Genomic DNA, 12,869 nt, shown 5'->3' on the forward strand with positions numbered 1-12,869 from the left:
CCCAGGCCCCCTGCATTGGGAGCGCAGAGTCTTAGCCACTGGACCACCAGGGAAGTCCCTTATTTTCTCTATTCTTGATGCTGTGGCATCTAGGGCCTCAATGACAGGTGACCAGGGAGGAACTGTTCCTCCCACAGTCAGCTCATTCCTAGAGATAGCAAACAGCCTTTCATGTGCAAACTAACCAGTCCAGAGCCCACACTTCCCCCATCTCCTCTATCTAGGGACTTGCCTGGCGGGCCAGTGGTTAAGACTCTGCGCTTCCACTGCAGGGGGCACCGGTTTGATCCCTGGTCGGGGAACTAAGATCCTGCATGCTGAGCGGTACGGCCAAAAAACAAACAAACAAACAAACATCTCCCCTGTCTGGCTCTTATACTCCTGGCCAATATTCCCTTGCCCTAATCACCTCGGGGCCAAATATTTGATACCTCAGGGCAGCCCCTCTGCCCCAGCGCCTGCAGAAATTATTCAGATTAGCCAATCCTAAACCTGCTTACCTTGCCTTTTGCTTTCCATGGAAACCACAAGAAGGCTTCTGCCCATATTTTCCCCTCACATCCTCTGCTTCCTGATCAACCCCGGTTCTTCTCTGTGTGGCCCTGTGTGGTATGGTGTGTCCCCTCCTCTTGGGATCTGAGTAACAAACTATCTTTTCAATGGTAATCATCTCCTGATCTTTTGGCCTCATCGTATACTACCTGAATAATGATAAAATCGACATTTTCAAACAGCTCACTGTAGTTAAGGACAAGTCTTCACAGAGGAAGGGAACCGAGAGTCTATACAGGTTGCTCTATTCTGCCCAGGGCCTGAGCATTAGAAGGGATTTGTTCTGCATATAAAATACAGGGAACTATCAAGATGGATTCAAAGATGCTGGTAAGCATCCCTAGAGATTCTTAGAAATGTTTGGTAAAGAAAAATATAAGGCTTTCTTCTAACTCAGTAGGTCAGGACTCCAACATCAACTTAACATGTCATGAATTACAGAGAATTTGTTAAACAACCTTAAATTTGCATAATTAAATAGAGTTGCATGTTTAAATACTGAGACACCACTGGGGGGATTTTTTTTAAGCCGTCACATTTTCTTCTCCTTTGATTTATTGTTTTCTAGTTATAAATAATACATTCTCATAGTAAAAAAATAAAAACCTACACAAAATACTCTGAGAAAGGAGAAAGAGAGAGAGAGAAAGAGAAAAAAAAGAAGAAAAAAACAGGTGAAATTCCCCTATCAAACAACAACTATCATTATCATTTTAGGTTCTGGTAAAAACTCTCTCCCAATACTTGGTACAACACAGAGCTGTTTCTGGGGAGGAGATGGGTAAATATCCTCAGGAACCAAAGAATCTTCTGGGAGGAAAGAGGCCGTGACCTCTGTCTCTCTTCTTTCATGGTTTGAAATGGTCCTGATGGAGTTTTGTCACGGGGAAGGACATGAAAGGCCCCAAAGGGACTCACCACCGCAAGAGAAGAAGCCTCGATGGGTGATTGGGGTCCAATACCAGGCCCTACGTGGGGGTGGATGAGAGATTGTTTCTGACACAGTGTGTGTGTGGTCCAGGCTGGAGGTCCTTCCTGACAAAAGGTGCTTTGGGGGTAATAACTGAGCATGTATGTGTCAACCTGGCTAGAGTTAAGTAATTGGCTGCAGTGCTATTGTCCTTGCTTGAGGAATGTCTGTGGCCTGCAGAGATCTGGACTAGGGGAAGGGTCATGGCTTGCAAATGACTTTATGGGTGCCACAAAGCGATACCAGCAAGAAAGTGTATAAGGGATTGAACAAAAAGTATCTAGCATTTTATTCCAAGTTAAATAAATAAAGTCCATGCCTTTATTTATTTAACCCTATTCACTTATTTAACCCTCACAACAATCTAGTGAGGTGGTTACAATTAAAAATCAACTCCCATTTCCAGATCAGCGGGTGAAACACAGAGGGCTGAAGTAGTTAACAGTGTTACCGAAGGACTGTGTTAAATTGTACTACTGTTAAAAATACTTTCCTGTCCACATATCTCATGGGAGAAATGTACGTCCCTGCTCCATTGATGTAGGACTCGACCAATGCACGCCAATTAGCTGTTCTTGCAAAACTACCCCAAAAGTCAGTGGCTTCAAACACCGCTTCATTATTTCTCATGATTTGGTGGTTTTGCTGGGGCTCAGCTGGAAGTTCTTCTGGTGGTCTTACTTGGGGTCTCTTCATGCACCCACATCACCTGGGATCTAGCTGAGACTGGAATGTCCAGGATGGTCTCTCATCCTTCAGAACTTCCCTTCACATGGATTCTGTTCCTTCTGTAGTCCAGTCTGGAATTTCTTCCAGCATGCCAACCGGGTCCCAAAACGGAGGAGGTGCCAGCTGCCAGCCTTCTTAAGGCTTGGGCTTGAAAATCCTAAAGTGACACTTCCTGCCACACTCTGTTGGTCCAGGCAAGTTCACAAGGTCAGTCCAGATTCATGAGGGTCGGAAATAAGTCCTACTCTTTGAAATGTGGAGCAGTACGTACATATAGGGAAGGGAGGAATTGATGGTAGAAACCATACTATGTGACTTACTTTAGCCAAAGGAATGTGAATGGATGTGACATCCAAGCAGAAGCTTTAAAAGTGTTTGTGTAGTACGGATTACTCTCTTTTGTCTTCCACTAGAACAGACATTTCTCAAGATTGCTCCTTCAGTCAAGGAGACACTTGGAACAGACCCCACCATGACCCAGAGTCAGGAGCATAGTCACAGGTACCTATAGCCGCCCACATGTCAAATGCAGGAGAAATATATATATTTGCTGTTGTAATTAATATTTGTTGTTAGGCACCATAACCTAGTGATAGCTGACCAATATGGTGATGGAGCTAGGATTTGAACTCAAGCAATGTAGTTTGAGAATCCAGGCCCTTAGCCACTGTATTGTACATTTCACCTGAAAGCAGTATTTAAACTTTGGGTTAAGGAGGCCTTGAGGGTTCTGAGACAAATTGGGAGTGTCAGGAAGGTGCTAAGAGAGACGTTCTGCAAATGTGAAGAGGTAGAGGCTATAGCAAGACATTTAACAATTATCAGGAGATGTGATCAAATTTGATCAAATCAGAAGCTGGACAAGTGCCGATTCAAGTAATATGTGCAACACATCTCTCACCTCTGCTCTACCTTAGCTCCCACCCTAATTAAAGGAGGCTTTTACTTTCTAATTTCAGTATTTATAACTTTTTTTAAAATCTGGGGGTAAAAAGGAATATTAGAACTAGATTACTCTGTAAGGGAGTGACGTACTCTTCCAAATGAGCGCTGTAAAAGTTTTGCTGATGTTAAAGATTGACACAGAGAAAACTACTAAAAATTTAATTTTAAATATTGAGAGTTTCCTGTACAGCAATCCAGTGGTCAGCTCTCAGTTTTCACGTTACCCGACCAGTCAGCATTATGAGACAGGGCTGAGTATCCCTCATCCATTAATCACACTTCCTTCATGTGGCTTCTGACACACTGTGCCCTTGGGTTTCCTCCTACCTCCCTGGTTGTTTCTTCCCAGTCTCTTTGCCAGCACCTCCTTTTCTCCCTGCTCTCAGTGGTGGAGTGTCCCGGAGCTTTGTCTTCCGTCATTTTCTTCCCTCTATCTACGCTCACTCCCTTGGTGAACTCATTTCGTTTTTAAATAATCAAATACTGTGAATATATCAATGACTCCAAAGTTTACATGCAGTCCAGACCTCTCTCCTCAACTCCAGACACACACATCCAACTGCTTATTGGACATTTCCATTTGGATGTCAGACAGACATCTCAGAATCACCATTTCAAGCTGAATTCCTGATTTCCTACCACTCTGCTACTCATGGCTTTTTTCATCTCAGTTGATGGCAACTCCATCCTTTGGGGGAGTTACTTATGCCCCAAACCTTGGAATCATCTACATTCCTCTCTTTTGTACTCCACATTCAATGCATCCAGATATTCTATTGATTCTACCTTCCAAATATATCCACAATCTTCTCACTTCCCATTACCTCCCCATGACCACCCTGTTCTGAGCCCCCATCATCTCTCCCCCTGCCCACTGCGGTTGCTTCCCTATCCGTGTTCTTGCTTCTACCTTTGCTCCCTTGTAGTCAGTTGTCAACAGAGTAAACAGACTGATAGTTTGAAATGTAAGATCGTGGCATTTGTCTGCTTCGGTGGCTTTTCATTTCATATTGAAAGCCGAAGTCCTTACTTTAACTTTCAAGACCCTACATATGGTGTGACTCCCGCCAGACAGAGTACCTCATCTTATACCCTGAGTGTGGGCATAGGTCTAGACACACTGTAGGTACATAAATAATAAATTAATGCAACCAATTATAGGGAAATTCTTCAAACCCCACATCCTATATAAGGTTAAGAAATGTCTTTTCAAAATAGAGTTGTTTTTTTTTTTAAGTTGGAAGTCCAGGAAGGTGTGTTCATGTTTTCTGCAAAAGCTGGTAGGAGAGTCAAGATGGAGAGGAGTTTGGCCTACCTCACCAAATTCTTTATTTTCTTCTGTTCCCTGGACTGGGTTGAATGAATTCAGCAGCTCTTAGCTACACTTTAATGGCACATGGCCACATCTGGCTTCTCTGAGTTCACACAGCTGTTCTGTCAACTCCTGTGGGTTTATGTCCCCTCCTCTTCTAGGAAATTGCACTGCCTATTGGCAATTAGCCCTAATGAAGCAGCAGGAGTTTCCTGAGGGGAATGCATTGCTGACAAGTGTAATTACTATTAGCAGCTGTGGGGCCTCTGGCTCCGTGAAAGTAACCCATCCACCTGTCAGAGTGGGCAGCAGGACTGCTAAAGCTGCACCTAGCAGCCAGTCCAGCACTCGAAGCCAGGCCACTGTGTGATGAAAACAAGAGACTGGCATTTGGAAGCCAATTGAGGGCATTTACTTCAAATGTTCAAATTTCTGCAACCCAGCTGCATGGGTTGTGGAGCCATAGCAAATCACTAATTCGTCTCTTTCAGTTCAGTGTGATCGTTGCCTCTTTCAAGCATCCATAATGCCTGTCTATACTTAGAAAGGAGCAGGTGCCCTCATAGGAAGGCAGGAATTTCTAATTGTATTTATTTTTATCAAAAAAGAAAGGAAACAGGCTTTGCTAGTGTTTAATAACTGACTAAGCCTGGTTTCTTTACTGGGGCAATGTATGAGACCTTCATGTCCCACTTCTGGGGGAAGATTTGGTTCTACAGTGAGGAGGGTTTACAACAGCTCCCTTTTGGTGATATGTTTCTATGGAAGACTAAATATGGCTGCAGATTCTTTTCTACTCCTGAGAGGTGGAATCTCATTGCCCTCCCACTTGAATCTAGGCTGGCCTTAGTGACTTACTTGACCAATAGTGTATGGTGGAAGTGACACCATGCCAGTTGTGGGTCTATCCTATAAAGAGACTAACAGTTTCTGCACTGTACTCTCAGAACCTTGGGGCAACCATGCTCTGAGGAAACCCAAGCTAGCCAAATGGAGAAGCTGTATGGAGAGAGATGCCTGGCTGACTTTACTGTTCTGTCTCCCAGACAATCAAGTTATCCCAGCTGAGGTCCCAAACACCACGAAACAGAAATTAGCTGTTCCTACAGTGTCTTGTCCAGATTCTTAACTGACAAAATTTTAATATTTAATAGTAATAACAATGCTAAAGTATTGTTTTAAGCTCCTGTGCTTTGGGGTAGTTATATAGCAGTAGATAGTAGAAACAATTACAGCTTTTGTAAGCCTAGTTGAAGAGATTTACAGATTATATTAAGAAGTTTAAATGAACTCTTGAGACACTGATAAGGGCTTCAAGAGATTCTTGCAAAGGATCCTCAGATGGATGAAAATACCAAGAATAATACAAGTAAATGGAGAAGCTGACACTCCTCCTACACTTAAAACCAGGTCTTCATCAGTCATATTATGAAGTAAAAATAGTGACAATCTTATAAAGTCTAACAAGAAGTTATCCAAAAAGTTGGAAATTATTAAAGAAGACCATTTGAAAAATTAATATACATCCACTGTCATTAACAGTATACATCACCCTAAGTGTATATCAGTCTTGAGAAAATTAGCTGACATGAAGCTATCATGATTAACAAGACATTAAAAGCTAAATATTCAGAACATGAAGCCAAACTTCTACAATTTGATAACAGAAGTATTTTTGGGGACCATGGACAAAATTAAAAGAGTATTTTATTTTACCCTTTAAAAATGTCTGTTTTTATGTGTTTTATTATTCCTACATAGAGTACAGTACTTATGTATAAAATATATATCTATGTGGTTATGCCCATTAATTTAAAAGTTATTATGAAATATATCATATATGTAAGAGTGTAAAATGTACACATGCAAAGTAAATGATACTAATAAAATGCACATTCATGGACCTACCACCCAGCTTCAGAAATAGAACATTACCACCGCCTTAGAAGCTCTCTGGAGATCCTGTCCCTAAACCCCCAGGTGACCAGTCTCCTGGATTTTGTATTGATAATTAGCTCATTTGCTTCATAGGTTTGTTTTGTTTTTTGTTTTAACCACACATGAATATGTCTCTTAACAATATGTTGCTTAGTTTTCTGTGATTGGAATGGTAGACAGTTGGGTTCATACTGGATGCATTCTTCGGTGACCCGGCCCTTTCACTCAACTTTGCATCTTTGAGCCTCACTCATGTTGATGCATGCGGCTGTAGCTTGTTCACGTACACGGTTGCACAGCATCTCAGTGTACGAATATATCTCTGTCTAATGATCTTTCTGCTGATGATGGAGAGAGCTGGTTGTTTTCAGTGTTTTGCGCTCAGGAATGAGACTGCTGTAAGCATTCTTCCTACATCTCCTGGTACATATGCAAGAGGTTCTCTAGGGCATATACCTAGAGATGAAATTATTAGGTCATAGATATGTGCATGTTCAACTTTTCCAAAATTGATGAGCTTCTACCAACAGCAGATGAAAGTGTACACTGTTTTACGTTTTTTGTCAAACTTTGTTTATTATCTGACTTTTAGATTTTGCCAATCTGTTGTATAGAAAATGGTATCTTGTGTTTTTTTTAACATCTTTATTGGAGTATAATTGCTTTACAATGGTGTGTTAGTTTCTGCTTTATAACAAAGTGAATCAGCTATACATGTACATATATCCCCATATCTCTTCCCTCTTGCGTCTCCCACCATCCCACCCTCCCTATCCCACCCCTCTAGGTGGTCACAAAGCACCGAGCTGATCTCCCTGTGCTATGCGGCTGCTTCCCACTAGCTAGCTATTTTACGTTTGGTAGTGTATATATGTCCATGCCACTCTCTCACTTCGTCCCAGCTTACCCTTCCCCCCTCCATGTCCTCAAGTCCATTCTCTAGTAGGTCTGCATCTTTATTCCCATCCTGCCCCTAGGTTCTTCAGAACAATTTTGTTTTTTAGATTCCATATGTATGTGTTAGCATACGGTATTTGTTTTTCTCTTTCTGACTTACTTCCCTCTGTATGACAGACTCTAGGTCCATCCACCTCACTACAAATAACTCAACTTCGTTTCTTTTTATGGCTGAGTAATATTCCATTGTATACATGTGCCACATCTTCTTTATCTGTTCATCTTTCAGTGGACACTTAGGTTGCTTCCATGTCCTGGCTATTGTAAATAGAGCTGCAGTGAACATTGTGGTACGTGACTCTTTTTGAATTATGGTTTTCTCAGGGTATATGCCCAGTAGTGGGATTGCTGGGTCATATGGTAGTTCTCTTTTTAGTCTTTTAAGGAACCTCCCTCCGTACTGTTCTCTATAGTGGCTGTACCAATTTATGTTCCCACCATCTTGTGGTTTTAATTTCTATTTTCCAGAATACTTGTAAGGTTCAGTATGTCTTCATATGTTATGGCCATTTTAATTTCCTCTTTGGTGAAATGTATATATCCCTTTGTCAGTATCCCATTGTCTTAACTATATAGCCATTGAATAAAACTTGATGCCTCATAGGGCAAGTCTGCCTACTTTATTTTTCTTCTTTCCGCTATTGTTGGTCCAATTCTCTTGTATATAATTTTAGAATCAGCTTGTCAGGTTTCACACTAACCCTGTTGAATCTTTGATTAAAAATAACATTGGCTGTATAGGTTCCACTGGGAAGAAATGACATCTTTACAATACTGAGTCTTCCAAACCAGGAATATGCTATATTTCTCCCTTTATTTAAGTTTTCTTTACTGTGTTCTTATACAGTATTATAATTTTCCCGTAAAGGACTTACTCATCTTTTGCTAGATTTTTTTACTAGAAACATTTATTTCTGCTGCTAATTTAAGTGGCACTTTTTCGAAACTTATGCCTTCTAACTACTTTTTTCTGGGGTATAGAAAATCTATTGATTTTTGTATCTTGAGTTTGTATTCAGCAATCTTGCCAGTCCATCTTATGAATTCTAATACTTTATCTGTAAGTTCTCTCAATTTTTCTGCATAGGAAATTATAATCACCTGCCAAAAATTTGTTTTTCCTTATCAGTCCGAAGACTTCTTTTTTCTTTTTTGGTCTTACTGTACTGGCCAGAACCTCCAAAAGAATGCTAACTAGAAGCTGTATCAGTGAGCTAAGTTATAATGTAGTAACAAGCAACCCGCAAATCTCAGTGGCATACAAAAAAAGTTTATTTCTTATTTGTATTTTTTATCCATGTTAGGATGGCTGTAGCCTCCAGGCCTTTTTCATTTTAGAACCAAGGCTGAAGGGGCATCCCCTATCTGGGGCATTGCTAGAAAGTTAAATATGGTGGAATCACACTGCGGTTCTTAAACTCTTCTTCAGAAGTGGGGCATACCACTTCCAATCAATTTCATTAGCCAAAGCAAGACTATTGGCCAAGGCTGACACCAGTAGGGTGAGAAAGTATAATTCTAAACAGGGAGTGTCAGCAAAGATTTTGAGCAGTAATAAGTCTACCACAGAAGGTGTGCCCCCAATGTTTTACTAACAGGAGTGTATCTTCAAAAATGTTTGAAAACCACTGGTTTACAGGAGCAAGTCCTACTTTCTCTTTGAGCCATTTCGGCTTTCTCCTTCTATCAGCTCCACCTTCTCCTAGCTGACTGCGCCTCTTCCTGCAGCCAAACCTGGCCTTGTTTCCCCGTCAGTGATCTCTCCTTATATCTCTCCAGATTTATGCTCCTTGCTCTGTTGGTAATATACATACCCCTACTGTCTTTCAGGTAGAGTCCCTTACTTTCTTCAAGGTTAGGTGGAGAAGCAACTCCTCCATGAACTCTTCATTGAATAAGCCCACTTTTCCATACTAGAATCTCTAGAGTATGGCCTCCATATCACCAAGCCATTGACTGACTGTGTATTGCATTGGAGTGTTCTCACATTGTTCAGTGCCTATAACATGTCTTTTTACCTCCTTAAGTATCAGAATTAAGTGAGAAGCTATATAGAAACCTCCTACATAGTACCTGAAATGTGTGTTTGCTTTATTATTTAAGAATATTCACTTCTACAGTATAGAGAGCAAGAGAAATCAAGCTAATAGGTGGAATAGAGAAATAACAGATTGCTAATAGATTGAGATGTATTAGATACATCTCAGTGGTAAGGTAAGTAGAGCACATATGCTGGACATTGACAAAAAGGACCAAGTCAGACCGAATATTCACAAGAATTGTAGATTTCTTACATCAGCCACCCATTAGTGACACCTGTTCTGGCCCCACATGTCCTCTGTTTGGGACACACAGACGGAGGCAGTACAGTGGCTGTTCAGTAGATTATTGGCATATTATAGCAGTAACCAGGCATACTTGTCCCTGCGTCACATTTGATAGACCAAGAAGGTACTGTCTTCAGGTAACTTCCATTTGCTGAGTCTCCTTGTTCATTCTCAACTCTGATCTTTGTAACCACATCAGTGGGTGATGTGACCGAGAGATACAGGACATATAAACTTTGCATAACCTATGATTCAGGTATCGTGGTCCTTCCATCCCGCGTGCATCCTATCCCAAATGTGTTAACCCAGTCTCTTTCCCTTTCCTTCTCATTGTGTATTTTGAGTCAGCTCAAATTATATGATTTGAACATTGCAATTTGATCTGTGAGCCTTTCTGTTTCTGTATCCTCTCGGATAGCTTTTCTGACAGTGTATGTGGAATCTCCCAATTCGTCAGGATAATTTCCCACCGTGACAGTCCCTATCACATAGTAGATGTTCAATCAATGTTAATTACCTTCATTTTTTCCCCCACTAAGCTCTTTGAAGGCAGCAACAATTTTTCTACTTTTCTAATATCCTCTCTAGCAACCAGAGTTTATCATATGCTAGACATATGATAAACATTTGACAGATACTTATTGATGGACTATTTTCCCAGTATCAAGTTGGCAAAATGTGAGAACGATGACGTTACTAATTGTCTTGAAACATACCAAGTTTTATAGGTATACTTCCAGCTCTTATGTATGCAATTTTGAAACAGTAGTGTTTTCTTTCATGTACAGTATTCCAAACAATTATTGATTGGGGTGTGCACGCGCATCTGTGTGCGTGTGCATGTGTTTGTGTGTTGGTTGAGTCGTGGAGGGTGGGAGCGGAGGAGGGAACTAACACTTACTGTGCACTTACACTGTGATGTGGCTGCCAGGCGTTGTGCCAGAGTTATTTGCATACATTACATCATTTAGTCCATTATAACAGTGCTTCTCAAACTCTAGCCTGCCTAGTATCACCTGAAGGGCTTGTTAAGGTACAAACGTCTGGGTCCCACCCTCAAAGTTTTTGATTCACTAGGTCTTGGATGGGGCCCAAGAATTTGCATCTCAAACAAGTGCCCAAATGATGCTGCAGCTGCTGATCTGTGACCACACTTTTTTTGTTTTTTTGTTTTTTTTGCGGTACGCGGGCCTCTCAGTGTTGCGGCCTCTCCCGTTGCGGAGCACAGGCTCCGGACGCGCAGGCTCAGCGGCCATGGCTCACGGGCCCAGCCGCTCCGCGGCATGTGGGATCTTCCCGGACCGGGGCACGAACCATCGTCCCCTGCATCGGCAGGCGGACTCCCAACCACTAGCGCCACCAGGGAAGCTCTAATTGCTAGAGTTTTGACTTGAGTAGCTCTCTGGAAGGCAACCGTTTACTGAGTTGAGGAAGGCGGGCAGCAGTGGGGAAGTCAGCTAAGAGACAGGGAGTCAACAGTAATGCTTTGGCCGTGTGAAGTCAGATGTCTGCCAGATAGCCACATGGATTTGCCAAAGAGACACTAGGAAATGTGAGTCTGGAGTTCTAGACAGAGGTCAGAGCTGGGGGTTGAGAGCTGGGATTCTTCAGTATATGGAGAACCTCAGCATGTACTGGGAGTGGAAAGAGGTGGCCTGTGCTTTTCCCTAGCTGCTTGTGCTGCCTGGATTTAGAGGCTGGGCAAGGGAGTTGGAGCCAGCAGTGGGGACCTAGCGAAGTAAGAGGAGAACCAGAAGCCAAGTGAAGGAACCCTATTATCAAGGAAGTACACTCAGCTCCCCTCCACTCCATCGACAGGAAAAGTCACACAGCCATTGTCTTACGTTTACATTAGGTCCTAATAATCCTTTAAATTCAAATAGCACTTTAGTGGATTAAGGGGCTTTACACTAGTTTTCTCATGTAACCTGTACAACAGTATTGTGAGGTGTGTATTAGCATCTTCACTTTGCCTGTGAGGGAGCTGCTTAATAGACACGTTAAGTGAGTGTCCAGGGTCTCAGCACGTCTCAGGCTGGGTTCCCTAAAAGCAGAGGCTGAAGCAGAGATTCTTTTTCCAGTGGCTTATTGAGTAAATGCTCTTAGGAGAAGGGGATAAAGGGAAGCAGGGCAGGGCAGGGGAAGAGAGCCACACAAGGAAGTGGTCTCGACTAAAGCTGATCGCAGCCTGATCCCAGGGCAGCCGTGGGGCACAAGTAGCACCACAGAATTGGTCCCCCCTTGAGATGGATGGTTGACCTTTTGTACTCTTTTGTCAGTCAGGTATTGCCTAATGGCTGCTCCTGGGAGGGGAGGGGGCCTTAATCTCCTGGGAGAAGGAGCTCCCATTTGTCTGAGAGCAATTTCCTAGAGAAGAGGACAGTTAAAGCAGCTAGGAGATGAGTGCACCAGCCAGGGGAGGGGGTATCTGGGCATCGTACCAACTGTACCACTACACAGTGCTAATGGGCATTGGGATTTGAACCCAAGTCTTCTGGGCCTTTATCCCGTGGAGTTAGGGTTAGTGTGAAGCTCACCAGCTTCACACTGCACTTATGAGATCAATGTAGGGTCCTTCCCTGAGTGCAGGTTTTTACCATAGGAGGTAGAAGAATAAGACCTGAAGAGTAGGAAGAGGACAGAGTAATAAGTGAGAAGTTCTAGTGAAGTAGGGGTAAGGAAAGATACCAGAAATAGAGGATAAGCTTGATTCTTTTATTAACACTTATGTTCCAAGTCTGTGACTAGATATTTTCACCCTTACATTCAGCCTCATTTTCCATGTCTTCCATATTAGAAATTTAATTTATAAAACTGGTAACATGAAACATGAAGAAAAAATGCTCAAATTCGAGACGATGGCCTTAATGGAAATGAGAAGCAGGGTTGGTTGGTAAGATTGTCCCTGTGAACATTTAAAACATCTTTCTCTGTATAAAACACCTACCTTGATTTCCACATGTTTTCATTGTCTTCTTTTCATGAGCTCACTTTGAAGACAATATTGAAATTAGTTATACTTTGCTATAAAACCCCCAACAACTTGCATGTCCATTTTTCTCTTCTTCTGTGACCTCAGGATAATTAAGTGTCTTTTTCTCCCAAGAAGAAATGTGAAGCATGTGGCGAGCCTGCTGGC

Source organism: Monodon monoceros, unplaced genomic scaffold (genome assembly GCF_005190385.1).
Source record: "Monodon monoceros isolate NGI ecotype Baffin Bay Population unplaced genomic scaffold, NGI_Narwhal_1 Super_Scaffold_22, whole genome shotgun sequence".
Taxonomy (NCBI): Eukaryota; Metazoa; Chordata; class Mammalia; order Artiodactyla; family Monodontidae; genus Monodon; species Monodon monoceros.